The sequence below is a fragment of the Lolium rigidum genome, chromosome 6 (genome assembly GCF_022539505.1).
Source record: "Lolium rigidum isolate FL_2022 chromosome 6, APGP_CSIRO_Lrig_0.1, whole genome shotgun sequence".
NCBI lineage: Eukaryota > Viridiplantae > Streptophyta > Magnoliopsida > Poales > Poaceae > Lolium > Lolium rigidum.
This window is the reverse complement of record NC_061513.1, coordinates 346,789,256-346,816,845: the sequence shown is the minus strand read 5'-3', so window position 1 is coordinate 346,816,845 and position 27,590 is coordinate 346,789,256.

Here is a 27,590-nt window from a genome sequence, read left to right as displayed (position 1 = left end):
TAAATCGTTAGGCCGTCTTGCCCGATGCATGATTGAGCTAGAGATAGTGTTACCCTCCAAAACCCACTGACGGGCAATGGCTAAGCAACACGAAGAGCCGGGAGGCTCCCAAGGCCGCTTAGTGGACCCTGGCACCTCGCGTCGTCCCGCAAATCTTCCAGCCACGTCCTGGCGGTTGCTAGGGCGTGCCACCTGACCTAGACCCGATCAGGAAGGTGTTAGAGTGCTTCGATTGTTCCTGCATGGTAGACACGTAAACATCAAATGCGAGCCCTATCGGCTCTTCAGGTTTCCCTGTGGATCGGCTCAAAGAGCCGATCGCCCCATGGTTCACGTTGGATTTACAATGACATGGGGATCCTGCTTGATCAAAACAAAGCTAAAGCGATCCACGACAGTTTAGGGTTTTCACCGCATAACCGGAACGTCCTACGTGTGATCGGGCCTAGCAGCTACGGAAGATGATGCAAACTACCCCTATGAGAGGCCTAAAAACCAACATAACGTTGATTCCGGAACATCCCTTGCAGGGGACGGTGAACAACACCTAACGCACTACCGGATCGTCCGACCCCAACGATAAGGCCTAACTATGCAGATATTAAACTAATCCTTGCGGGGCAAGGAGCAACTATAACGGATCGGATCTACTAAGTATCGAACAAGCAAGATGCTGCCCTTACACCTGGATAGGCGTAAGGGTAGCTAGGTGTCGAGGGACGGCATTGCCACGCAGATATGCACGAGAAAGCATCAATGCAAGCCCCTAAACACCTAAGGATAAATAGTACTGCTCGCCATCAACAACGCTTCAGCACGAGCAGCACAAGGTAGACGAATAAACGTATACTGCCTAGATCGCTAGATGCGATCTAGGCAGACATGGTGCTTACCCGGGAAAAACCCTCGAAGAAAGGGGTGGCGATGCGCCTGATTTGTGTTGGTTGAACGATGATTGTCCTCCTTTTCCGATAACCCTAGATACATATTTATAGTCCAAGGGACTTTCTAATTGAGGCGTGCACCTAACCGTGCACGGGCCAAACTCTATCTTTTAATTCTAAACACGATACGATCTAATAATATTACAGATACACGGGCGATTTAGCCCAAACTCTTAGCGCAAGGCCGCTTCGAAGATGCTCCATGTGTATGTCCTTCAAGCCCATCTTCACTTACGGCCCATCTCCTGATTTGGCCAAAATCGGGTGGTAACACATGCCCCCCTGGTTTTGGTAATGATAATATCAAAACCATCCATTTTTCCTTTGAGGGGTCATGTCGTGGCAGAGCAAAACCGTCGCAGTATTCTTCATGATGACGTCTTGCCTTCTCAACTTCCCTGCACGATTCGACAGTTTTGGCCTCATGTCCTCGGAAACTGCTTCGACAATTAAATTTCCATCTCCTTTTATTTAACTGCATCGAACAGTTCTCCTCTTCATCCTTCTGCATCAGCACTTCCAAAAACCCTTCTCCGCCGCCATGTCTTCTTCTTCTTCTTCCTCCACTTCATCGGGTCTCTCCTACGTGTCCTCTCCCATCCGGGAATCAACACCAGAGTGGGGTACGCAGGCGGCATACGTCATCCTCGCCCCAACAGCGTGGGACCAAGAAGACCACGACTTCTCCGTCTGGTCCGAGGATGACAAGTCCTCAACTGACGGGGAAAGTGACCTCCGCTTCCTCGCCAATGAGGAAGCAGTGGAGGAAAGCGATGACGACCGCCTTTCCTGGGAGGGGGTCACCTCCTCCGAAGAGGGGAAGGAGGAGGAGGAGGACGATGGCTCCTCCGACGAGCCGCCGGCCAAACGCCATTGCCCCTGGCCCGGGAACCTCAGTGACTTCGACAGCGAGGACGACGATGCTGACGAGGAGGATGAGGACAACGAGGGTCCTGCCGGCGGCCGCTACAGCGGTGACGACGAGCCGGTCGGGAGCAGCGCCGATGACGGCGACGATGAGGGCAGCGATGGCCCCTAGATAGGAGCTTATCTTAGGGCCAGCAGTAGTAGATGGGGCAATGCACCCCTAACTCTTCCTTTTGAGAGCAATCAGCTCTTTATGTAAGAAATCTTGTTTATCAATGAAGAATCTCCCCAATTTGATTTTGCCGATTCCTTGCCAAGTGATTTAGCCGATTCTCCCTTATATGGATTTTGCCGATTGTCAACCTGATCAACGCTCGATGAACCGATGGCAACGCATCAGTCTCTTATGCTAAATTTCGAGGTAGATCAATTCACATCCTCAAATTTCAGTCGGACGAGTCCAGATTGTAATCGCGCAACCCTTAAATCCTGGAAATCCAAGTCCCCTGAGCCTCAGTCAAGGCGAGAATGAAAGTGTACCAGCCGCATTGGGCCACTATCGGCTTCCCAACTGTGGTGCAGCATCAGCCGATTCTAACCAAATCGGCTTTCAAAAGCAGAGAACCTCCAAGGCGGGCCGCCCCCCGAGCCGCTCCAGCTCTTCATCAAAACTGGGCAGGAAAGCTTACGCCCAAGGAGATAGTGCACTAGGACGGCTTTGGAAGGATCAGCAGCTCCCTTGAACTTAAGAAGCTTCATTCTTGGCTCCACTCTTGCGTCTTGCTGCTCAAATTGGCTCATCACCTCGGGCGGACTAATGTAGCTTTTGGTGACGACGTTTGACGAAGTTGTCACCTTGGTCAAGCCCCAGGAGGAAATGTCACAGCCGATTGAATGTTCATTGGCTGTCCATGATCCTAACCTGATCTGCATGCTTACGCAGACGCTGCCGATCTTGAAGATTTGCTTAATGGAGCCACCAACTATTCCACTGAGGGACTCCTTCAGTAGAGCCTCCATATTCGTCTACCTTAAGTCGATGGCCGTGCATCGGCTTTGAATTCCTAAGTCGATGTCTACGCATCGGCTGTGCCCAATTTTTTTGGATTTTCCATTTTTTTTACGGCCGATTTGTTTATGCATCGGCCCCCATACTTTGTCAGAGAATATATCTTGAATTGCTTCAAACTCTGTATCCTCGTGTTCCATCCTTCTATGTGCCCCCCGAGCCGATTCTGTCAAGTAATTGATGGTATCGGCTCTTCAGGCACCTGCTGGGCCAATACTGAACCCAGACAAAACGTATGTTGAGGACAATTTTGGCCGATTACGGGAATCGGCCTCCCTTTCCATTGCAATGTTTGACGATGGTTTGCAACTTCTTGGGTTTCCGCTGTAGCTATGTGGCATGCTGCAGATAAGATCCTTTGCTTTTCATTTTTTGAGGGCCGATCTCAGGGATCGGCCTTGCCACGCACGTCCAATGTCTTGGACCTGCTACTCGGTTAGGCCGGTGGATAGAACCAGCCTTACCCCATTTTTCGAAGCTTCGATGCGCTCACAACCCTCTAAACTGATTCCAGAGAGCGGCTCTTGGTTATCTGCTTCCCACACGCTCATGGCAGCTAATGATATCTCGATTGAGTCATCCGCCTGAACGACTTCCACTTCATCTCCATCCCACTGTATGATGCATTGGTGCATCGTAGACGGAATGCAACAGTTAGCATGAATCCAGTCCCTTCCCAATAGGACGGCGTAATTGCTTTTGCTGTCGACGATGAAGAACGCGGTAGGTATGGTCTTCCGGCCTACGGTAAGCTCTACATTCAGAACACCTTTCGCTTCTGACGCCTGGCCGTTGAAGTCGCTTAATGTGATGTTGGTCTTGATCAGATCATCGCTAGAATGCCCCAAACGTCGTAGCATGGAATACGGCATTATGTTGACTGCCGCTCCGGTGTCCACCAACATCTTGCTGACAGGCTGCCCGTTGATGTAACCCCTCAAGTATAGGGCTTTCAAATGCCTGTAGCTTCTATCTCGTGGCTTCTCAAAGATAACTGGTCGTGGACCGCAGTCGAATTGAGCCACTGACACCTCCTCGTCGCTTGGAGCGCGAAACTCCGACGGGAGTATAAACACCATGTTTGTGTCAGCCGATGTCTCTACATCGGCATCAGCCGATGCCTGTGCGTCGGCTTTCGCCTGTTTGGGGCGCCATACTTTCTTTGGCGGGCGCGCCTTCGTCTCCAATGTTTGCTGAATTTGCGCGGCCAGGTCGGGCCGCGCTCTTCTCAACGTGTATAGGTACTGTGCCTCGGCTTCTTCCAGGTTTCACAGCCGCTGCACCCTACGCTTCTGAGAGTGGCTGAGTCCATCAGGGCACCACCTTGGTCGGTGATACCTATCTTCTTCTCCATCTGACTCCTCGAAGTCTTCTTCTTGAGATGACTCAGCTCGCTTGTTATGAGGTGGGAGAGGTCCTAGACGCTCGAACACTGAAACTTCGTTTGTCCTTCTCCTTTGCTTGTTTGCATTCTGGGCAATTCTCGATTGTTGGCAATCGGCTCATTCCTGAGTCCCAGCAATGTTTGAAGAAGGGACAGTCCCAGTGCTTATCCACGTCGTCTTGCTCCCTTGACCTCCCTCTAGCGCGACGTTCATACCCGTCGTTGTTCCTATCGTGCTGACGATACCTCCTGTTTTCTGCATCAGACCGACGATATCTTTCATCGTCTTCGTCGTAGCGCCGACGTCGGTCGTACTGCTGCTCATATTTGTTGAGGAGATGCACGGAGAGTGGGCGCTGATACCGTATGCTTCTCACCTCCTCCTCGGTTAGGTACCGTCTATCATCATCTTGGGGCCGGTCGCGTGGAACGGCCTCCTCTTTATCTTTGCCACAAGAGTGGCTGCTCTCTACTTTGTCTTTGCCATGGCGGATCACAAACCCTGCCATATTGACATCAAAAGAGAACCCTGGCTCCCTTATGGGGTGGCTTAGGTCCACCATGTTGACGCCATGCGCCAGACGCGTGTCTCCTTTGAGCTTGATGCTGTGAGAACGGGTCGTCTCAAAGGAGCCGATGAGCTCGGCTTCACAGATGGCCTTCAGCTCATCGTACTTCTTCTTATGCTCTGCAGGGAGCTCCTCGTACTTGATCGGTTCTTCTGCCATCTCGGATGCAGGTATTGACGTGGATGTTGCAGAAGATGGTCCCACCGGGCGTGCCAGAATGTGTTACCCTCCAAAACCCACCGACGGGCAATGGCTAAGCAACACGAAGAGCCGGGAGGCTCCCAAGGCCGCTTAGTGGACCCCGGCACCTCGCGTCGTCCCGCAAATCTTCCGGCCACGTCTCGGCGGTTGCTAGGGCGTGCCACCCGACCTAGACCCGATCGGGAAGGTGTTAGAGTGCTTCGATTGTTCCTGCATGGTAGACACGTAAACATCAAATGCGAGCCCTATCGGCTCTTCAGGTTTCCCTGTGGATCGGCTCAAAGAGCCGATCGCCCCATGGTTCACGTTGGATTTACAATGACATGGAGATCCTGCTTGATCAAAACAAAGCTAAAGCGATCCACGACAGTTTAGGGTTTTCACCGCATAACCGGAACGTCCTACGTGTGATCGGGCCTAGCAGCTACGGAAGATGATGCAAACTACCCCTACGAGAGGCCTAAAAACCAACATAACGTTGATTCCCGGAACATCCCTTGCAGGGACGGTGAACAACACCTAACGCACTACCGGATCGTCCGACCCCAGCATAAGGCCTAACTATGCAGATATTAAACTAATCCTTGCGGGGCAAGGAGCAACTATAACGGATCGGATCTACTAAGTATCGAACAAGCAAGATACTGCCCTTACACCTGGATAGGCGTAAGGGTAGCTAGGTGTCGAGGGACGGCATTGCCACGCAGATATGCACGAGAAAGCATCAATGCAAGCCCCTAAACACCTAAGGATAAATAGTACTGCTCGCCATCAACAACGCTTCAGCACGAGCAGCACAAGGTAGACGAATAAACGTATACTGCCTAGATCGCTAGATGCGATCTAGGCAGCATGGTGCTTACCCGGGAAAAACCCTCGAAGAAAGGGGTGGCGATGCGCCTGATTTGTGTTGGTTGAACGATGATTGTCCTCCTTTTCCGATAACCCTAGATACATATTTATAGTCCAAGGGACTTTCTAATTGAGGCGTGCACCTAACCGTGCACGGGCCAAACTCTATCTTTTAATTCTAAACACGATACGATCTAATAATATTACAGATACACGGGCGATTTAGCCCAAACTCTTAGCGCAAGGCCGCTTCGAAGATGCTCCATGTGTATGTCCTTCAAGCCCATCTTCACTTACGGCCCATCTCCTGATTTGGCCAAAATCGGGTGGTAACAGATAGCAGCCCTACCGTGGATCAACTTGACCGCCGGTGCGTCTCGAGAAGAACGACGGGGAGGGGAAGCTTCTTCTTCGCACGGACGGGACGGGGAGGGGAAGCTCTTCGCACGGACGGGGATAAGTTGTGTAGGGCTGGGTGGGGGGTCATGCAGCCGGGCCGCCCGGTAGGTGGTGTTTAATGGAGTTGCGTGTGTAATTTGCCGTGCACAAGGTTGATGAATAGGCGGTTCCCTTTGCCGCGCGCACAATTCAAACTATCCTGCCCATGTAGTTTAAATTCGCCCTATTTTCGTTAAATCGACATAAAGTCATGTGAGTGGGTGGAAATTTGCAAAGTTGCTTGAAAAATAGTAAAACTCTGGAATTATCCTTTAAATATGATCTACTTCGTGTGAAAATCGGGGTGTGGAGGCATGTTGAGCTGTTTTATTTGTACTTTCTTCATTAAAACTCCCATTTTATGCACTTTGGATGGAAAGAAATCATTTGTACATAAATTTTGACAACGCCATTTGCAAACATTAATTGTTTTACATGCCAAGATGCACCCATCCACCAAATATGGGGCAAAAGTTTATCACAATCTAGATATATATGTATAATTAGTGAGGGACCCCTTTTGATTTTGTGCAATTTCCACTAATTAGCTAGAGAGAAGGGGTCAATTAATTAGGCCATGTTAGGGGCTATGTGTTTTAGATTAGGGTTGTGTGGATTCAAATACAACTTCTTTATTTGTGTGCTATGATTAATCAAAACTAGATCGACCGACTGCGCACACATTATTAGAGGAACATGCCTTTGCGCACAAAGTGCAGGTTAGGGTTTAGGGTTTAGGGTTTAGTGTTTAGGGTTTAGGGTGTAGTGTTTAGGGTTTAGGGTCTAGGGTTTAGGGTTTAGTGTTTAGGGTGTTTAGGGTGTACGTTTAGGGTATAATTAGGGATTAGGGTTTTAGGGTTTAAGGTTTAGGGATCATCGATCGAGTGCACACACATATTATTAGAGGCACCCGCGCCTTTGCGCATAAAGTGCATGCGTATATAAAAGTGTGTGTTTTGGCCACCAACGATATATAGATCGAGAGAGAGATTAATATATATATATATCCCCAAGAATATGTTCAGATATATATTGAAATATATGCACGAATGATATGTGCAAGGTATGACATGCGCGCATGCACACACTAATTGTATATATATTATGAGGCAACTTAATCAAATGTGTTTTCATATATTCGAGAGAACTTGTACGTCAAAATTCAAGTTAATTAATTTATCAGCACTAATTAGTTGGTCGCCTGCTTGATGCGCAATGAAGTGTCGTTGGCCTATATATATATGTAGGGTTTAATTAGGGTTGAGGGTTTAGGGTTATCTAGCTAGGGTTTTAGGGTTAGGGTTAGGGTTAATTAGGGTTTAGGGTTTAGGGTTTGGGGTTTAGTTTTAGGGTTTAGGGTTCAGGGTTTAGGGTTTAGGGTGTAGTGTTTAGGGTTTAGGTCTAGGGTTTAGGGTTTAGTGTTTAGGGTGTTTAGGGTGTACCTTTAGGGTATAATTAGGGATTGGGGATTAGGGTTTTAGGGTTTAAGGTTTAGGGATCATCGATCGAGTGCACACACACATTATTAGAGGTACCCGCGCCTTTGCTCATAAATGAAGTGCATGCGTATATAAGTGTGTTTTTTGGCCACCAACGATATATAGATCGAGAGAGAGATTGAAATATATATATATCCCCAAGAATATGTTCAGATATATATTGAAATATATGCACGAATGATATGTGCAAGGTATGACATGCGCGCATGCACACTAATTGTATATATATTATGAGGCAACTTAATCAAATGTGTTTTCAATCGAGAGAACTTGTCAAAATTCAAGTTAATTAATTTATCAGCGCTAATTAGTTGGTCGCCTGCTTGATGCGCAATGAAGTGTCGTTGGCCTATATATATGTAGGGTTTAATTAGGGTTTAGGGTTTAGGGTTATCTAGCTAGGGTTTTAGGGTTAGGGTTAGGGTTAATTAGGGTTTAGGGTTTAGGGTTTAGGGTTTAGGGTTTAGGGTTAGGGTTTAGGGTTTATTGTTTAGTGTTTAGGGTTTAGGGTGTAGTGTTTAGGGTTTAGGGTCTAGGGTTTAGGGTTTAGTGTTTAGGGTGTTTAGGGTGTACGTTTAGGGTATAATTAGGGATTATGGATTAGGGTGTTAGGGTTTAAGGTTTAGGGATCATCGATCGAGTGCACACACACATTATTAGAGGCACCAGCGCCTTTAATTTGCGCATAAAGTGCATGCGTATATAAGTGTGTTTTTTGGCCACCAACGATATATAGATCGAGAGAGAGATTGAAATGTGTATATATCCCCAAGAATATGTTCAGATATATATTGAAATATATGCACGAATGATATGTGCAAGGTATGACATGCGCGCATGCACACTAATTGTATATATATATATATTATGAGGCAACTTAATCAAATGTGTTTTCATTCGAGAGAACTTGTCAAAATTCAAGTTAATTAATTTATCTGCGCTAATTAGTTGGTCGCTCGCTTGATGCGCAATGAAGTGTCGTTGGCCTATATATATGTAGGGTTTAATTAGGGTTTAGGGTTTAGGGTTATCTAGCTAGGGTTTTAGGGTTAGGGTTAGAGTTAATTAGGGTTTAGGGTCTAGGGTTTAGGGTTTAGGGTTTGGGGTTTATGGTTTAGGGTCTAGGGTTAGGGTTTAGGGTTTAGTGTTTAGTGTTTAGGGTTTAGGGTTTAGGTTGTAGTGTTTAGGGTTTAGGGTCTAGGGTTTAGGGTTTAGCGTTTAGGGTGTTTAGGGTGTACGTTTAGGGTATAATTAGGGATTAGGGATTAGGGTTTTAGGGTTTAAGGTTTAGGGATCATCGATCGAGTGCACACACACATTATTAGAGGCACCCGCGCCTTTGCGCATAAAGCGTATATAAGTGTGTTTTTTGGCCACAAACGATATATAGATCAAGAGAGATTGAAATGTATATATATCCCCAAGAATATGTTCAGATATATATTGAAATATATGCACGAATGATATGTGCAAGGTATGACATGCGCGCATGCACACTAATTGTATATATATATATATTATGAGGCAACTAATTAATCAAATGTGTTTTCATTCGAGAGAACTTGTCAATATTCAAGTTAATTAATTTATCAGCGCTAATTAGTTGGTCGCCTGCTTGATGCGCAATGAAGTGTCGTTGGCCTATATATATGTAGGGTTTAATTAGGATTTAGGGTTATCTAGCTAGGGTTTTAGGGTGTTAGGGTTAGGGTTAATTAGGGTTTAGGGTCTAGGGTTTAGGTTTTAGGGTTTGGGGTTTAGGGTTTAGGGTTTAGGGTCTAGGGTTAGGGTTTAGTGTTTAGTGTTTAGGGTTTAGGGTTTAGGGTGTAGTGTTTAGGGTTTAGGGTCTAGGGTTTAGGGTTTAGTGTTTAGGGTGTTTAGGGTGTACGTTTAGGGTATAATTAGGGATTATGGATTAGGGTGTTAGGGTTTAAGGTTTAGGGATCATCGATCGAGTGCACACACACATTATTAGAGGCACCAGCGCCTTTAATTTGCGCATAAAGTGCATGCGTATATAAGTGTGTGTTGACGTCAGAAACCCACTGGCGGGCAGTGACTGGTCAACACCGTAGAGCCGGGAACAACTAGGGCTGCGGCTGGCCCCAGTCCCTCAGAGCGACGGCCCGCAAAGCCTCCTGGTCGCGCGCCGATGCAAATTGCAAGGGCGTGCCACCTGACCTATACCTGGTCGGAAGGTGTGGATGATGCCTCGCTTAGTTTCTGCAGGGCACCCACGTACACATTAAATACGAGCCTCGATCGGCTCTCGGGTTGTCCCGTGAATCGGCTCATAGAGCCGATCCACCCATGATTCGTCCAAGGTGGCCGAATATATGGTGGTCCCGCTTGATCAAGATAAAGCGTATGAGATCCACGACGATCCGGGGTTTTCACCGCATAATCGGATCATCCTACTCACGATTGGGCCTCGCGCTCACGCACGGTGATCGTAAGCCAGCCCTAGACAAGGCCTAAAAACCAACACTAGGTTGATCCTCGGAACGTCCCGTCTAGGGGCAGCAAACTACACCCCGCATGCCGCTGGATCCTCCAACCCTTTGTAGGGCCTAACTATTGCAGATGTTAAACTAATCCTTGATGAATCAAGGAGCGATCGTAACGGATCAGATCTACCGAACGATGATCAAGCGGGGTGCCGTCCCCGCACCCATGATGAGGTACAAGGACGGCTAGATGCGCAAGGGTTGCACTACGAAAGCATATGATACTAAGAACAATGCTAACCCTAACACATCTATGATAACTACGTTGCTCGCCATCAAAAAGGCTTCAGCACGAGCAACGCATGAACAACTAGGCAGGCTCGTGCCGCCTAGATCGCGAGATGCGATCTAGGCAGCATGGTGCTTACCGGAGGAACCCTCGAGACGAAGGAGTTGGCGATGCGCCGAGATTGGTTTGTGTTGAACGTTGGTTGTTGTTTATTCCATAAACCCTAGATACATATTTATAGTCCAGGGGACTTTCTAATGTGGGCGTGCACTAAACCGTGCACGAGACAAACTCTAATCTCTACGTAACCTACTATATAAAGATACACGGGCTAACAAGCCCAAACTTGATAAACAAGGCCGATTCACGTATTTCTTCCACGTACAATCTTCACGTCCATCTTGATCGCGGCCCACCTCTCGACTTGGTCACATTCTGGTGATAACACATGCCCCCCTGGTTTTGGAAATGACATTTCCAAAATCATTACGCCTTTCCTTCGTCGGGTCATGTCGTGGCAGAGCAGAACCGTCGCAGAGTCCTTCATCATGATAACTTGCCTTCTCAACTCCTCTGTACGACTAGACAGTCCTGGCACCACCTCCTCGGAAACTGCTGTGGCATTGAATTTTTACTATGCTCCCTTTTATTTAACCGCAGCAAACAGTCTTCTTCCTTATCCCCTTCGCACTAGCCTTCAAAAAACCCTCCTCTGCCACCATGCCTTTGTCTTCCTCTTCTTCCTCCTCATCGGGTCTTTCCTATGTGTCCTCTCCCATCCGAGAGTCGACGCCCTCGTGGGGCACACAGGCGGCGTACGATATCCTCGCGCCCACGAAGTGGGACAAAGAGAACCATGACTCCCTCGTCTGGTCCGAGGATGACAAATCTTTGACCGACGGGGAGAGCGGCCTCCGCCTCCTCGCCGTTGGGGAAACGGAGGAGGAAAGTGACGATGCCAGCTTCTCCTGTGACTTCACCTCTTCCGGGGAGGAAGGGGAGCAGGGCGAAGAGGAGGAGGACGACGACGAGAGCTCCTCCGACGAGCCGCCGGCCAAGCGGTTCTGCCCTTGGCCGGGCAACCTTAGCGACTTCGACAGCGACGAGGACGACGCTGACGAAGAAGACGAAGACGACGAGGGCCCAGTCGGCGGCCATTGGAGCGACGACGAGCCCGCCGGAAGCAGCGCCGATAGTGACGACGGTGGCGACGACGAGGGCAGTGATGGTCCATAGATAGGACCTTTAGAGTAGGGCCAGTAGCAGTAGATGGGGCAATGGATCCCCTGGTACTCCCTTTTGAGAGCAATTAGCTCTTTATGTAAGAAATCCTATCGAATCAATGGAGAACTTTTCCCCAATTCCAATTTTGCCGATTCCTTTGAGTTTAATTGAGCCGATTTCCTCTTCCACTGACTTTGCCGATTCGTCCCCTTTGCCAATGCGTAATGAGCCGATAGCACCGCATCGGTCCTTTGAAATCCGCCCTTCCCTTCTTCAACTGATGATCTTCTAAATCTGGTCAGATAATGCAGGATTCTTAGGAAAACCTTTGAACTTTCCCAACCAAACTCGAAAATCCTCTTCAGCACTCATCCTTTGTGAAGAAAGTTGCAAAGAAGGATCAGCCGATGGCATCCCAATCGGTTCTCTAAACAGAGCAAACAAGATATCTACCAGGCCTGCTACCCCTCGAGCCTTTGCCAAGGCAAAAACAGAAACGAGGACGCGTAACTTAGCTGAATTAGCCTGGGCTTGATCATGCAGAGCCAACCGATTTGCACATAAATCGGCTTCCCAAAGCAGAGCGAGCTGCCCCCCGAGTCTCAGTCCGCTCTTGAGTCGATGGCTGCGCATCGGCTGTAAAAATTTAAAAATTTTAGGCCGATTTGTGTATCGGCCCCCATGCTTAGTATCATCCATCTAGGTGCCCCCCGAGCCAATTCTGTCAAGAGAATTGATGGTATCGGCTCGTCAGGTAATCCCTGTTGGGTCAAACGTTGATCCCAGGCAGAATGGATGGTGAGGATAATTTTGGCCGATCGCAGGAATCGGCCTCCACGTTGCTTGCTCGGTGAAGGCTTAGTAATACCCCTTCAACAGTTCCGGAGGGCCGATCGCAAGGATCAGCCTCGCCACGTTGCTTGCTCGGTGAAGGTTTAGTAATATCCCTTCAACAGTTTCGGAGGGCCGATCGCAAGGATCAGCCTCGCCACGTTGCTTATTGACGTAGTCTTGCTACTCGCCCAGGCCGGTAGACAAAACCAGCCCAATCTCTGACTTTAGCACGTTGGTGCGCTTGCTGTCGTCTACCTCGAGTGCGCCGTGTAATTGTGGAGCTCTACACTTTGCCGGACGAACGAGCACCATGTTTGTGCCAGCCGATGTTTCATCATCGGCTTTCCTTTGCTTGGGGCGCCACTCTTTTCTTTGCGGCAGTCCCTCTTCATCCAGGGTCCGCTGGACTTTCGCAGCCAAATCAGGTCGTGCCTTCCTCAGCGTATGCAAATATAACCTTTCGGCCTCTTCCAGACCGCGCAATCGCTGAACCCTGCGTTTCTGTGAATGGCTGAGACCATCAGGGCACCATCTTGGACGGTGACACCTATCTTCTTCGTCTTCCCCCTCGTCTTCCGAATCCTCGAGATCTTCCAACCGAGGGATCTCAGCACGTCTGTTTTGTGGTGGGAGAGGGCCTAGGCGCTCGAATACAGACACGTTGGCTGCCTCCTTCTTTTTCTGGTTGCATTCTGGGCAGTTGCCGATTGTTGGTAATCGGCTCATTCCTGAATCCCAGCAGTGTCTGAAGAAGGGGCAGTCCCAATGCCTGTCCGTGTCGTCCTGCTCCCTGGCGTGGCGCTCCCGCCGCTCCTCATCGTGACTATGCCGATGGTGTCTTCTGTCGTTTCTGGCCAGACGGCCTCTTTCATCATCGTCGCCGTGTCGCTGGCGTTGATCATACCGACTCACGTACTTATTGAGGAGGTGATCAGAGAGGGGTCGTTGATATCTTATGTTCTTAACTTCCCCCTCTGTGACGTAGCGCTTGCCATCTTGACGGAGCCGATCGCATGGAGCGGCCCCCTCGTGTCCTTGCTGCGAGAGCAGCTGTCCTCATCCCCGTCCTCCTCAGAGCGGTGTCCAAGCTCTACCATGCTGATGTGGGCTGAGAAATCAGGCTGGCACCCTCCGAGGTGGGCGAACTCCACCATGTTGACGGCGGGGAAGGGGTGTGTGTCGACCTTCATGGCATACTGGTTAAAAATTAGGCGCCCATTTTCTATTGCCATCTGGATCTGCTGACGCCACACCCTGCAGTCGTTGGTGGTGTGGGTGAACGTGTTATGCCACTTGCAGTATGGCTTTCCGCTCAGCTCTTGCACCGTGGGAACTTTGTGGCCTTCGGGAATCTTTATATGCTTCTCCGCGAGTAAGAGATCGAAAATCTGCTCGGTTTTCGTCACGTCGAAGTCGAATCCTCTTGGAGGTCCCGGCGGCTTCACCCATTTGCAGGTTACTGGACCTGCAGCTCGAGTCCACTCAGCTACCGCGACCTCTTGTTCTCCCGTAGCGACTTCATCTTCGCCTGCGTCAACCATGGTAACCACGCGCTTGAACTTGTCCTGATAGACATCCGGGTGACGCTGTTCATACGCCGACAGCTTCTCGCACCATGTGCGCTAATGACGGGTAGTCCGCTTGGGAGGCCACGTCCTTGATCGATGATGATAGACCCACCACCGCCAACTCGACTCGCTTCTTTTCGCTTACGTGAACCGAATAGCATCGGTTCCTAACGGTCCTGAAGCGCTGGATGTATTCGACACCGTTTCCCCGCGCTTCGTCGTACTTGTGCTAGATCGGCAATGCCAGCCTCGGAAGCCTCCGAGTGATATTGCTCATGGAACCGTTCTTCCAGCTGCTTCCAAGTCCGGACCGAGTTCGGTGGCAGCGACGTGTACCAACCGAAAGCCGATCCTGTGAGGGACCGTGAGAAGTACCTCACGCGCAGCTCGTCTGACGCCGAGATCATGCCCAGCTGCGCCAAATATCGGCTCACATGCTCGATGGAGCTGGAACCATCTGATCCGCTGAACTTTGTGAAGTCCGGGAGCCGATATTTGGGTGGTAGTGGGATCAATTCGTACTCGTTGGGGTACGGCTTGGTATAGCCGATCGCCTTCCTCTTCGGCATCATGCCGAACTGATCTTTTAGAATCGTACAAATCTGATCCGCGGTGATGGCTGAAGGTGCTGAACCCTGAAGGCTCGTTGGAGTGGCGTACTTAACCAGCCATGCTTGTTTTTCTGGCTCTGAGCCAACTGCAGGAGCTGGGCTCGGGAGTTTTGTCGGGGTGGCGTACTTGGCTAGCCACGTCTGCTTCTCGAGCTCTGTTTCTGACGCTCCTCCTGTTTTCGCTGGAGTCCCCGATGTTGTGGCCTGGTTCGAGAGTGGCCAGTTGCCACAATCTGGCACATACGTGCACGCGTATCCTTGAGGGATCTCCTTAGGCGCCTCCGCCAAGAACTGGTAGTCACTAGGGTCACCACCGATCTTGTAGACGACGAATGCCGGTGTAGCCGGCACTTCAGCTGGTGCTGCCAATGCATATGGCAGCGGCGGACGGGACTGGAGTGGCAGCTCTCCTTGATGCGTCCCGAGAGCTGGTCCTGACGGAGAGTACTGATGGCTCATGATTTCCTGGATCACGCGAAGAGCGACGCGCTCCAATGTGTTCACCAGGCTCTCAGAGTGGCGGTGCAGTGAATGAGCCACCATGAAGTTGATCTCCTGACGCAGCGACCTGGTGCGTTCTTCTGACGGGGTGGATAGGTCCACTCCATCAAGCGCGCCTTCGGGTGAGAACCCCTTCCATCTGATGCCATGGGAGCGGGTCTGTGGAAAGAGCCGATGAGGTCGGCTTCGAGGAGGACCTTGGCCTCGTCATACTTTTTCTTGAGCTCGCCAGTGAGGTCCTCATAAGTGACCGGAGTCTCTTCCGCCATCTTGGATGTAGATGGCGCTGTGGTGGATGCCGTGGATGTTGAAGATGGTCCCACCGGGCGTGCCAGAATGTGTTGACGTCAGAAACCCACTGGCGGGCAGTGACTGGTCAACACCGTAGAGCCGGGAACAACTAGGGCTGCGGCTGGCCCCAGTCCCTCAGAGCGATGGCCCGCAAAGCCTCCTGGTCGCGCGCCGATGCAAATTGCAAGGGCGTGCCACCTGACCTATACCTGGTCAGGAAGGTGTGGATGATGCCTCGCTTAGTTTCCTGCAGGGCACCCACGTACACATTAAATACGAGCCTCGATCGGCTCTCAGGTTGTCCTGTGAATCGGCTCATAGAGCCGATCCACCCATGATTCGTCCAAGGTGGCCGAATATATGGTGGTCCTGCTTGATCAAGATAAAGCGTATGAGATCCACGACGATCTGGGGTTTTCACCGCATAATCGGATCATCCTACTCACGATTGGGCCTCGCGCTCACGCACGGTGATCGTAAGCCAGCCCTAGACAAGGCCTAAAAACCAACACTAGGTTGATCCTCGGAACGTCCCGTCTAGGGGCAGCAAACTACACCCTGCATGCCGCTGGATCCTCCAACCCTTTGTAGGGCCTAACTATTGCAGATGTTAAACTAATCCTTGATGAATCAAGGAGCGATCGTAACGGATCAGATCTACCGAACGATGATCAAGCGGGGTGCCGTCCCTGCACCCATGATGAGGTACAAGGACGGCTAGATGCGCAAGGGTTGCACTACGAAAGCATATGATACTAAGAACAATGCTAACCCTAACACATCTATGATAACTACGTTGCTCGCCATCAAAAAGGCTTCAGCACGAGCAACGCATGAACAACTAGGCAGGCTCGTGCCGCCTAGATCGCGAGATGCGATCTAGGCAGCATGGTGCTTACCGGAGGAACCCTCGAGACGAAGGAGTTGGCGATGCGCCGAGATTGGTTTGTGTTGAACGTTGGTTGTTGTTTATTCCATAAACCCTAGATACATATTTATAGTCCAGGGGACTTTCTAATGTGGGCGTGCACTAAACCGTGCACGAGACAAACTCTAATCTCTACGTAACCTACTATATAAAGATACACGGGCTAACAAGCCCAAACTTGATAAACAAGGCCGATTCACGTATTTCTTCCACGTACAATCTTCACGTCCATCTTGATCGCGGCCCACCTCTGACTTGGTCACATTCTGGTGATAACAGTGTGTTTTTTGGCCACCAACGATATATAGATCGAGAGAGAGATTGAAATGTGTATATATCCCCAAGAATATGTTCAGATATATATTGAAATATATGCACGAATGATATGTGCAAGGTATGACATGCGCGCATGCACACTAATTGTATATATATATTATGAGGCAACTTAATCAAATGTGTTTTCATATATTCGAGAGAACTTGTACGTCAAAATTCAAGTTAATTAATTTATCAGCACTAATTAGTTGGTCGCCTTCTTGATGCGCAATGAAGTGTCGTTGGCCTATATATATGTAGGGTTTAATTAGGGTTTAGGGTTTAGGGTTATCTAGCTAGGGTTTTAGGGTTAGGGTTAGAGTTAATTAGGGTTTAGGGTTTAGGGTTTAGGGTTTGGGGTTTAGTTTTAGGGTTTAGGGTGTAGGGTTTAGGGTCTAGGGTTTAGGGATTAGGGTTTAGGGTGTAGTGTTTAGGGTTTAGGGTTTAGGGTGTAGTGTTTAGGGTTTAGGGTCTAGGGTTTAGGGTTTAGTGTTTAGGGTGTACGTTTAGGGTATCATTCGGGATTAGGGACTAGGGTTTTAGGGTTTAAGGTTTAGGGATCATCGATCGAGTGCACACACACATTATTAGAGGAACCCGCGCCTTTGCGCATAAAGTGCATGCGTATATAAGTGTGTTTTTTGGCCACCAACGATATATAGATCGAGAGAGAGATTGAAATGTATATATATCCCCAAGAATATGTTCAGATATATATTGAAATATATGCACGAATGATATGTGCAAGGTATGACATGCGCGCATGCACACTAATTGTATATATATTATGAGGCAACTTAATCAAATGTATTTTCATTCGAGAGAACTTGTCAAAATTCAAGTTAATTAATTTATCAGCGCTAATTAGTTGGTCGCCTGCTTGATGCGCAATGAAGTGTCGTTGGCCTATATATATATGTAGGGTTTAATTAGGGTTTAGGGTTTAGGGTGTAGTGTTTTAGGGTTTAGGGTGTAGTGTTTAGGGTTTAGGGTCTAGGGTTTAGGGTTTAGTGTTTAGGGTGTTTAGGGTGTACGTTTAGGGTATAATTAGGGATTAGGGATTAGGGTTTTAGGGTTGAAGGTTTAGGGATCATCGATCGATCGAGTGCACACACACATTATTAGAGGCACCCGCGCCTTTGCGCATAAAGCGTATATAAGTGTGTTTTTTGGTCACCAACGATATATAGATCGAGAGAGAGATTGAAATGTATATATATCCCCAAGAATATGTTCAGATATATATTGAAATATATGCACGAATGATATGTGCAAGGTATGACATGCGCGCATGCACACTAATTATATATATTATGAGGCAACTTAATCAAATGTGTTTTCATTCGAGAGAACTTGTCAAAATTCAATTTAATTAATTTATCAGCGCTAATTAGTTGGTCGCCTGCTTGATGCGCAATGAAGTGTCGTTGGCCTATATATATGTTGGGTTTAATTAGGGTTTAGGGTTTAGGGTTATCTAGCTAGGATTTTAGGGTTAGGGTTAATTAGGGTTTAGGGTTTAGGGTCTAGGGTTTAGGGTTTAGGTTTTGGGGTTTAGGGTTTAGGGTCTAGGGTTAGGGTTTAGGGTTTAGTGTTTAGGGTTTAGGGTTTAGGGTTTAGGGTTTAGGGTTTAGGGTTTAGGGTTTAGGGTTTAGGGTTTAGGGTTTAGGGTTTAGTGTTTAGGGTGTTTAGTATGTATGTTTAGGGTATAATTAGGGATTAGGGATTAGGGTTTTAGGGTTTAAGGTTTAGGGATCATCGATCGAGTGCACACATATTAGAGGCACCCGCGCCTTTGCGCATAAATTGCATGCGTATATAAGTGTGTTTTTTGGCCACCAACGATATATAGATCGAGAGAGAGATTGAAATATATATATCCCCAAGAATATGTTCAGATATATATTGAAATATATGCACGAATGATATGTGCAAGGTATGAAATGCGCGCATGCACACTAATTGTATATATATTATGAGGCAACTTAATCAAATGTGTTTTCATTCGAGAGAACTTGTCAAAATTCAAGTTAATTAATTTATCAGCGCTAATTAGTTGGTCGCTCGCTTGATGCGCAATGAAGTGTCGTTGGCCTATATATATATGTAGGGTTTAATTAGGGTTTAGGGTTTAGGGTTATCTAGCTAGGGTCTTAGGGTTAGGGTTAGGGTTAATTAGGGTTTAGGGTCTAGGGTTTAGGGTTTGGGGTTTGGGGTTTAGTGTTTAGGGTTTAGGGTCTAGGGTTAGGGTTTAGCGTTTAGGGTTTAGGGTGTAGTGTTTAGGGTTTAGGGTCTAGGGTTTAGGGATTAGTGTTTAGGGTGTTTAGGGTGTATGTTTAGGGTATAATTAGGGATTAGCGATTAGGGTTTTAGGGTTTAAGGTTTAGGGATCATCGATCGAGTGCACACACACATTATTAGAGGCACCCGCGCCTTTGCGCATAAAGTGCATGCATATATATATATAAGTGTGTTTCTTGGCCACTAACGATATATAGATCGAGAGATAGGAGATTGAAATCCCCAAGAATATGTTCAAATATACGCACACACATGAATTATTAGAGGCACCCGCGCCTTTGCGCATAAAGTGCATGCATATGTGTGTTGTTATGGCCACCAACGATAGATCGAGAGAGAGAGAGAGAGAGATTGAAATCCCCAAGAATTAGAGGACCCCTTGCACAAGTGTTGGCCATCTATATATAATATGAATCCCAATAATGTTCATACATGATAGGGCATATGTGTGAAGCAATTTTTTTCCGAGAACTTGTAAAGATTCAAATTTATCAGTGCAAATTGAAACTAGTGCACATTAGAGGACCCCTTGCACACGTGTTGGCCATCTATGTATAGTTTGAATCCCAATAATGTTCATACATGATAGGCTATATGTGAATCAATTTTTTCTTCCAAGAACTTGTCAAGATTCAAATTTATCGGTGCTAATGGAAACTAGTGCGCACTAGACGAGCCCCTTGCGCAAGTGCTGGCCATTACATATATTAGTTTAAATCTTAAGAATGTTCATACATGATAGGCCATATGTGCAAAGAATTTTTTTCCCGTGAACTTGTCAAAATTCAAGTTTATCGTTGCAAATGGAAACTAGTCCAAAAAATTACATAGAGGTCCAAAAGAACTAGACAATAACTAATAGGACCTGCAACTTTACAAAAAGGACCCCAAAACATATAGAAGAAAATCAATCGAGTCCTTCTGGACCGCACATCAGATCTCTGGCTCCGCATCCTTTCCAAAGAACTCCGTCGCCGGGGACGCACCACTTGGGACGGTGTCGCCGGTAGTCGCCGGGACGAAGGAGAAGAATGGCCTCAGCAACGGCATATTGGCTCTGAGAAGGGCCGCTGAAAGGCCAAGATGTTCACGGGCAAGACGGAGGACGCCGTCGTATGCCCCGAGCTTGTGAACGTTAGCAGCTTGACTTCCCCGTTGGCCAGATCTGAAGCACTGACCAAAGCAAGCCTCACCGTTAGCACCATCACCTTGATGGCACCAGATCGGGGTTTGGCCGGCAAGATCCGCCGGATCCGATCCGCCGGATTCACCATAGGCCGGATCCGAAGCCGATGACGAGATCCCCGACTCCATTGCGCCATTCCGCTCATGGGAAACACTCGGATCTAAGCTTACAACAACACTAACTCCCTCGGATCCAAATTAGCCGACTCAACTTTGCTTATCTAAATATGGATGTACCCACACATGTTTTTACTCTAGATACATACACGTCTAAGGAAAGTTGAATCAATTAATTTAGTTCGGAGGGTGTACGATATACGAGAGAAGTCGGCCTCGTCTCCGGCCGGCGAGGCCGCCGGAGAGAAGGGGGAGAGGAGCCGGGGGAGTGAGAGAGACTCGAGAGAGAAAGGGAAGAGGAGAGCTCCCTGGGGAAGAACATTATTTTTGTCGTTATGCTCGTAGCTTGAAACTGAAAATTTCGGCCCCGCGCCAAATCATCCCGCCGAATCCATTCGAAAATCCCGTGACCAGTTTTACCCTTTTAACCCACCGACCATGGAGGGCTCATTCGGTAACAATGAAATATCTTGCCTAGATCCCGAACCCTCCCCACAGGCCCACACCCACCCACCAACCATTCGCCCCATTAGCTCAAAAATACTCTCACACGCCAAAGCTCTGACTCTCTACAGTACTAGATTTGCTTCGCCGCCGGCATACTCCTCCACAGCGTAGCCTTATCGTGTTGGCTGTCCACCCACCCGATCCGCTCCCCGCCGCCCTCGCCACCGACGGATCCGCTTCACCGCCGACCTCGCCACCGACGGATCTGCTTCAACGCCGACCTCTCCACCGACGGATCTGCTTCACCGCCGACCTCATCCACAGCATAGCAATCAACGCCTTTCCTGTCGACGCACCGGATCCTCTCCAACGGAACCGGGTCTACTTCACCGGGGCCCCCCCTCCACAGAAGCCGATCTATTCCACCGACTAGCTCGGCGCAGCGGCTGTATCAACTTCATCGAATCCCTTGCCAGCCAACCAGATCTGCTTCACTAACGCCCGCTTCTACTGAAACAGGGTCGACTCATCGTCTCCCGCGTTCGCCGCCGCTGGAATGCAAGTTGCCGCCCCCGTCCACCCCGCCGCAGCTTGGTTAGTACGCTGGCCCGTTAGATCGCGGTGTTTCTTTAGCCATGTTTTGTGTAGTTATTTGCTCATATGCCATTAACTTTCTTGATGTGTTACTTCGCATGAAGTTCATTTAAATATTGTACAGTACAAAAGCATTATCCGGTCGCTACCATCCTGTTCATTCTACTGACACCTGTGTGCATCCACATACTTATAGCCTTATACCCATTCATTTGCTGCCAACTGTTTTTGTACTGCATGCTATTCCTTTTATAGTCATGCTATGGGCATTTCCAATCTGGTTGTTCTTATACCACGTCATTAGCTCACCGCTAGCCGCTAGCTGTTTTCTCGTGCCTCGCTATTCTCACACTCGCTTTTATAATCATGCTATGTGCATTTCCAATCTGCTTGCTCTTATACCTCGTCTTTAGCTTATAGCTATTTTTTTCCATGAATGCTCCTGTCGCACAGCCTTGTATAGTTATTGCTGCGTGCATATCTGGTCTTTGTATTATCGTAGACTAACTTGTCAATGTTATTTTTCCTAGGGATTGATCATGCGAACCACTTATTAGAATATCCAACATTAACAGCGGGGACGCTAGGTAAGGTTGGAATCTGAGTTCTTGGTTGGTAATTTTGGCAGTTTACTTCCGTTATTATCTATAACCTATATGCATTGTTCCTTATGCAAGAGATTAACACTTGGAACCCTGCCATAGCAATGCCATTCATGTTTTACTATGTTTCTGCCTATTTGATATGCTTGTCTTGGAGCAACTGCGAAGGTGATTTGAACCTGACATTTGGTCATTCTTAATGCCAGTTTACTTTATGTGGAAAACCTTGCCATTACCCTACTCTAAATCTGAATGTCTGAAATTCGTATCTCATGAAAAGCAACATCTAGTTGGTTTTAATCTGATATCTGGTAAATATTGGCTTATTCATTTGGCAGCTCATGTTTTTTGTTATTTGAAACCAGCTGACTTGGTCTTAAATGTGATATCTAAACACAGATTAAGGACAATGGAGCAGGAGGATTAGCATTTCACTTGATGGCTGAACCTAAAATGACAGGCATGTCGACCACGACTAGTGCACGCAAGAGAAGGACTCGCAGCGAGCCGTATGTGCTTAGTACATGCATCTTATCTTATCTTGTGCTTATTTCTCGCTACATGTTGTTATCTGATCTCTACATTGCATAATACATGTTTGAATAGTTAATTGTTGTAACTATGTTTGCAATATTACCGGAATGTAGTTTTAATGAAGCGAGTCATCATTAGAAGATAGTCGCCAAAGCGACCACGTGCAACATTATGATGTAAGTCTGTGCTTAGTACAAGTTCCATACATTGTCTTATTTATGGAACTTGTTATTATCTTATATCTACATTGCATAATAAATGTTTGAATAGTTCACTGTTGTAACTATGTTGCAATATTACTAGAATGCAGGTGTAATGAAGAAGTCCTTAGTAGAAGATAGAGCGCAAAAAAGGTTCCGGGGTGAGCCTATGCAACGATATAATGTAAGTCTGTGCTTAGTACTTGTGACTATCTCATATCGACAATGCTTAATACATGTTTGCATAGTTCATCGTTTAACTCTTTTTGCATTATTATTAGAATGCAGTTGTGATGAAGCAATCTTCATCGAAGAGAGGCCCACAAAAAGTTCTGATCTTTCTTCCGATGCATCCTCTCATAGCCGTCAACCTAGACCATTCCTTTCATCAAACAGTAAATATCTCAAGGCTGTACTTTATAAAAGACATGGTATTGCTGCTTTAAGATCTGTAGCTGATATGTTGACCAAGAGTACACAAGATTCAATCAAGGAGATTGCCAAATTTCAACGTGTTATTGATGATGCTAATAGAAGTCCTCAATGATTCTATGTAATTTTTTTATTTGGGCACATTAATTGCCTTGTAATTTTCCTAGTTATTTTATTTGTGTATGTAATTGTGTGTATCATTGATACCAGATTTTAGGCTCATGAAATTTAATGCAAGTTGACTAGTCAAACAACCAGGGCCCTACAACAGATTGGGCCGGCCCACTTACAGTAGTGTGGGACCCACTTTCATTTTGGGTCGGCCCACCTACTTATTGGGCCGGCCCTTTAACAGGAAAGTGGGCCCCACCTGCTTATTGGGCCGGCCCACTATTTTGTTGGGCCAGCCCACTTGCTATATGGTGGACCCCACATACTAAATGGGCCGACCCTTTAACAGGAAAGTGGGACCCACCTGTGTTTTTGGCCCGGCCCACTATCTTGTTGGGCCGGCCCACTTGCTATATGGTGGACCCCACATACTAAATGGGCCGGCCCTTTAACAGGAAAGTGGGACCCACCTGTGTTTTTGGCCCGGCCCACTATCTTGTTGGGCCAGCCCAATTGCTATATGGTGGACCCCACATACTAAATGGGCCGACCCTTTAACTGGAAAGTGGGACCCACCTGTGTTTTTGGCCCGGCCCACTATCTTGTTGGGCCGGCCCACTTGCTATATGGTGGACCCCACATACTAAATGGGCCGGCCCGTTAACAGGAAAGTGGGACCCACATATGTTTTTGGCCCGGCCCACTTTCTTGTTGGGCCAGCCCATTTGATCTATTGTGGACCCCACGTACTAAATGGGCCGGCCCGATAGCAGGAAAGTGGGACCCACATGTAATTGGGCCGGCCCAATAACTTCTTGGGCCGGCCCACTTGCTTTAAGGTGGACCCCACTTGGTAAATGGGCCGGCCCGATAACAGGAAAGTGGGTCCCACATGTCTTGTGGGCCGGCCCTTTTGCATGTTGACCGGTCAAACGAGTGCATTCGGCCCGGCCCACATGCTTAGTGGGCCGGCCCATTAATGTTTTGACCTGTCAACCTTAGAGGTTAGGCCCGGCCCACGTAACTAATGGACCAGCCCAGCTATATAGTTGACCAGTCAAACTAAGTCAGCTGGCCCGGCCCGCAAACTTAATGGGCCGGCCCGCTTAAGACGTGGCGAGCCTCGTGTGGGCCTACCATCTACCACGGGGTTTCGGCTAGGTTAACGCCGTTAGCCGCGGCTAACGGCGTCTGCCACGTGTCAGTTTGCATGAATTCAGCAGTCAACGGGCTCCCAGAAACACTTGGGCAACGGTCCGATTTTCCGTGGCGGAAGGGCGCCCAAGCGCGACGGACCGAAAAAATTGTCGTAGGACTTTGCCTGACGCAGTTTCGACAACAGAACCCATATCGTTGGGTTAGGCCCATAGGCGATGAAAAATACCCCTTAGCGGACGATTTTGAGACGTTGTCTATCAGAACTTTTCTTGTAGTGTAGCCCCAGGTCGCGCCTAGGTATGGTTTGGGCCCCTCGGGCACCCACCGACCTCGCCCTTCCGCCTATAAATTTATTTGATCGGGAAAAACCTAAATACCCGAGCCTCCATCCACGAAAAGTTCCGTCGCTGCCGTCATCGTTGACCCTAGCTCGAGAGGGTTCTGAAGCTCTTCCCGGCACCCTGTCGGAGAGGGAGATCATCACCGGAGGCCTTGATGACCCACACGTATAGGGGATCGCAACAGTCTTCGAGGGAAGTAAAACCCAAATTTATTGATTCAACACAAGGGGAGGTAAAGAATACTTATAAGCCTTAACATCGGAGTTGTCAATTCAGCTGCACCTAGAAAAGCACTAGTAACAGGGGTGATGTGAAAGCAACGGTAATATGGGAGCAATAGTAATAGTAACACAGAGGCGATGGCACCAGAAAATATTCCAGTGCGTAGTTGACTTTAGAGCAATGATGATGACAAAAGGACCGGGTTCCCAGCTATCTATACTAGTGGTAACTCTCCAAATAACATGTTTTGGGTGAACAAATTATAGTTGGGCAATTAATAATTGTGAGGGCATGACAATGCATGCTATGATAAGATAAATGTTACTGTAGTATTTAATTGGGCACTACAACATAATACATAGACTGTAATCCAACTGCGTCTATGACTAATAATCCACCTTCAGGTTATCATCCGAACCCATTCCAGTATTAAGTTGCAAGCAACAGAGTATCGCATTAAGCAATGTGTGTAAAGTAAACAATAGAATTATCCTTAGACAAAATATTGTTGTTTTCTTCCTAGTAGCAATAGCACATCTACAATCTTAGAAGTTATTGTCACTCTTTCAGAAAACTAGAGGCATGAACCCACTATCGAGCATAAATATTCCCTCTTGGAGATACATGCAACTACTTGATCAAGGTAACTACAAGTACCGGAGAGCATGCATGATCTTAAATAACAGTAGTATGATAATATGATGAATAATCTGATCAAAATTCCACAATTTATCGGAACCCAACAAACACAACACTGATTACATCATATGGATCTCAATCATGTAAGGCAGCTCATGAGACCATTGCATTGAAGTACATGGGAGAGAGAGTACCAACTAGCAACAGCCGAGAACCCGCAGTCCAGGGGGAACTACTCACAAACCATCATGGAGTCGAAGTGGAGGCGGTGGAGTCGATGGAGATGGCTCCGGGGGTCAATCCCCGTCACGACAGGGTGCCGGAATAGGAACTTATAACCCCCGAAACTTGTGTGGATGATGGGGGCAGTGACGGAAATTTTCATGGACAGAGGCTGGATGCTCCAAGGTTTTCGCATCAGAGACAATTTATAGGCGGAAGGGCGAGGTCGGAGGGCGCCAGGTGGCCCCACACCACCCCTAGGAGCGGTCCAAGGCTAGGACGTGCCTAGGGTTGGCCTGGTCGGCTCTTGGCCCCCCTCCGTCTCTCCTCTGGACTCCATCTTCGTTTCGGTAAAATAGCAACTTTGGCTTTTGTTTCGTTCAATTCCGATAATATTTCCTGTACAACTTTTATGAAATACAAAATAGCAGAAAACAGAGAATTGACAATGTGGCATCTTGCTAATAGGTTAGTGCCGAAAAATATATAAAAGTGCAACGAAGTGTAATCAAAATATATATAAATTGGTGTAAAACAAGCATGGAGCATCAAAAATTATAGATACATTTGAGACGTATCAGGCCTCTACATCGTCATGCCCGCCTCCGAAGTGACGCATGAGTAGTTCATCTCTGGACTACGGGTCCATAGCAGTAGCTAGATGGTTGTCTTCTCCAAGTATGCTTCATGTTTAGATCTTGTGAGCTGCCTATCATGATCAAGATCATCTTTATGTAATGCTACATGTTGTGTTTGTTGGGATCCGATGAATATTGAATACTATAGTTGAGATTGATTATATACTTGTTATATGTTATTTGTGATCTTGCATGCTCTCCGTTGCTAGTAGATGCTCTGGCTAAGTATGTGCTTGTGACTCCAAGAGGGAGTATTTATGTTCGATAGTGGGTTCATGCCTCTAGTAATCTGGGAGAGTGACAAAAACTTCTAAGGTTGTCGATGTGATGTTGCTACTAGGGAGAAAACAACAATGCTTTATCCAAGGATAATTCTATTGTTTACTTTACACACTTTACTTAATGCAATAATTTGTTGCTTGCAACTTAATACTGAAAGGGGTGCGGCTGCTAACCGGAAGATGGATTATTAGTCATATACGTAGTTGGATTACGGTCTATGTATCTTGTTGTAATGCCCAAATGAATCTCATAGTAATCATCTTGTCATGTATGGTCTTTATTCTGTCAATTGCCTAGCTGTAATTTGTTCACCCAGCATTATTTATCTTTATGGAGAGACACCTCTAGTGAACTGTGGACCCCGGTCCTTTCTTTTACACTGCAAATACCTATTCTTTTTATTACCAATTCCCACGACAACAACTCTTTTACTGTTTTTTTTATTTCACAGCAAACAAACATCTCTTTCCACAATATACATTTAATCCTTTGTTTTCAGCAAAACCAGTGAGATTGACAACCTCACTGCAAGTTGGGGCAAAGTATTTTGGTTGTGTTGTGTGCAGCTTTCACGTTGTTGCTGACACCGGTAGTGCGCCCTGCCAAAGTCAGCTAGCAACACCTTCAGAAGTGATTTCTTTCTCCTACTGGTCGATTAAACCTTGGTCTTACTGAGGAAAAATTTGCTACTGTGCTCATCGTACCTTCCTCTTGGGGTTTCCCAACTGTTAGGA